The sequence below is a fragment of the Helianthus annuus genome, chromosome 5 (assembly GCF_002127325.2).
Source record: "Helianthus annuus cultivar XRQ/B chromosome 5, HanXRQr2.0-SUNRISE, whole genome shotgun sequence".
Classification (NCBI taxonomy): domain Eukaryota; kingdom Viridiplantae; phylum Streptophyta; class Magnoliopsida; order Asterales; family Asteraceae; genus Helianthus; species Helianthus annuus.
In genome coordinates this window covers 119,005,223-119,007,944 of record NC_035437.2, presented here as the reverse complement: position 1 = coordinate 119,007,944, position 2,722 = coordinate 119,005,223, and the positions used below count along the sequence as shown (strand labels likewise).

Below are 2,722 nucleotides of genomic sequence, written 5' to 3'. Positions count from 1 at the left end.
TCAATACACACCCGCCATCCGGTAACCGGTCGGGTGGCAATTTGTTCACCACTTTCGTCCTTGACTACTTGAATGCCGGCCTTCTTAGGCACAACTTGGGTGGGGCTCACCCAAGCACTATCCGAAATCGGATAGATAATTCCCGCATCCAACCATTTAATTACCTCCTTTTTTACTATCTCCCTTAGGTTCGGGTTCAACCGCCTTTGAGCTTCTCGTGTCGGTTTGGCATCTTCGGTTGTGATAATTTTGTGCATGACGATAGATGGACTAATTCCTTTAAGATCGGCAATCGTCCATCCAATAGCACCCTTGTTTGCTTTTAACACCTCCATCAAGGCTTGCTCTTGTGCCACTTCCAAATTAGAGGCAATAATGACCGGCAAAGTGTCATTATCCCCTAAAAATACATACTTCAAGTGGCCCGGCAAATCCTTGAGCTCTAACTTTGGTGGTTCCTCCAACGATGGTTTTGTACCCGAATCGATTTCCACCGGTAGACCCTCGAATTGATGGGTCCATGGTGGTCTACCTTCTTTCATCGCCATCACATCTTGTGCCTCCTCTTCAACCCGTAATGCATAAGCATGTACCTGTTCAGAAAAATCACACAGGCAAATATCCAAACCATCCTCCTCATACTCATGCGGGTTGCATCCATCTACTATGTCTGCCATAAAACACTCATCAACACCGTTAGCATTAGAATTGTTAGTGAAAACATTCAAACGCATTTTTCGATTTCCGAATGCCATATCAACCGTACCAAATCTACAATCGATAATAGCATGTGCGGTGCTTAAAAATGGCCGACCCAAAATTATGTTCTGTTGTTGTTTAGGGTCCGCCGATGAGTAGTCCAAAACCAAAAAGTCCACCGGGTAGTAAAACTCATCAATTTTAACAATAACATTTTGAACCATACCCCGGGGCAACTTATGAGACAAATCGGCCAAAACAACCGTCGTCTCCACCCTTGCTAATGGACCAAAGTCATATTGGTCGTATAATCCCCCCGGTAAAATGCTAACTCCGGCTCCAAGATCTAGCAACGCCTTAGCCATTTGAAAATTACCAACTTGTACATTAATCAATGGCGTGCCTGGATCTTGGAGCTTAGGAGGAAGCTCCCCATTCAACACCGCACTCACTTGCCCGGTCAAATCTACCCGCTTAGGCACTTTTTTCTTGTTTTGCCTCTTTTGTGTGCATAATTCTTTTAAGAATTTTGCATAAGCGGGAACTTGTTTTATTGCATCAAGAAGTGGGAGATTTATTTTAACTTGTTTGAACATATCCCACATTTCCTCTTTTTGAGGACCCCGTGACACAATAAAATTTTTCTTTCCCGGGTCAAGTAAAGCCGATGGGAACGGAACTTGACTCGGTTCACCCTCTATTTTTTCACTTTCATTCTTTTCACTTTCACCCAACCCCGGTTTTTTACTAGTTGTTTCTTTCGGTTTAACCGGTGCAAGTTCATCATCACTTTCCATTCCCGTGATGTCCTCAACCACCCCCTCGACCAATTCGGGTGACAAATTGGCCTTAAACTCTTTCCCACTTCTTAACACACTAACATGGTTAATATTAACATTACCTCGTGACGAACCGTGTGAAGGGTTTACCTTTGTGTCGCTTGGAAGTTGACCCTTACCTTTCTTTAGTTCCGCCACATCGGTTGCTAATTGCCCCATTTGAGTCGTTAGTGACTGGATGCTTTTATCGCGAACCTCATCTTTTTGCATCCGCACTTCATCAAGTTGATTTCGCTTTTGCATTTCCAATTGCATGCTTTTAAGCATCTCCATCACCTCATTTCCACCCGAAGATCCCCTTTGATCTTGACCCGTTTGGTATTGTTTTTGATACCCTTGATTATTTCCGCCCCGGTACCCACCTTGGTTATTATAAGATGGCCGTGAACCAACATTACCTTGGCTACCTTGAAAATTTGGGTTCGCTTGATTTGATGGGTTCCCATATCTAAAGTTCGGGTGATTCCTCAACCCGGGGTGGTAGGTATTAGAATTCATGTTATTGTAGTTCCTACCACCTCCTCCTTGGCCTTGACCTTGGACCGCATGAACTTCCTCATATTGCCCTTCCAACATTCCTTGGCAATTTTCAGCCGCGTGACCTATTTCATTACACAAAGCACACACATCATAAATTTGATTAGTAGTTTGAACATTACCTTCATCTATGGCATGCACTTGTGGTCGGTTAGTTGTCGGTCGAGCTCTCCTCGAAGCTTGGGCTTTCCTTTTTGATGTAGTTGCCATACTCTCCAAAAACTCCCAATCTTCATTCTCATAATTCGTTCCAAATGTCCCTCCGGTGATAGACATTAAATCCCGTGCATCTTCGGCACTTAACCCCTCATGAAAAGCGTTCATTAACTCCCATAACTCAATCCCATGATGAGGGCAGTTTTTAATCATCATGTTAAAACGCTCAAACGCCTCATGGAACATCTCACCGTGTTGTTGTTGAAAGCTTCTCAATCCCTTCCGCGCATCATTAGTCTTCTGGGCGGTATAGAATTCATCCAAAAAGGTTTGTTGCATCTCCCCCCATGTATATATTGATGCCGAAGGCAAAGTGTAAAACCACTTCTTTGCCTTATCCTCCAAAGAAAACTGAAATAAGACTAACTTGACTTCATCGGCCGAAAAACCTTGACTCCCAAAAGTATTGCAAATTGAGTCATAGGCCTCTA

General features: G+C 43.6%; 1 non-coding gene across 1 annotated transcript; it reads left to right on the top strand.

Moving 5' to 3' along the window:
- The first annotated feature begins 2,415 nt into the window (after positions 1 to 2,415).
- Positions 2,416 to 2,521, top strand: LOC118492833. Its single transcript, XR_004894834.1, has one exon. It is a non-coding gene; the product is annotated as a small nucleolar RNA R71 (small nucleolar RNA).
- The last annotated feature ends 201 nt before the right edge of the window (positions 2,522 to 2,722 follow it).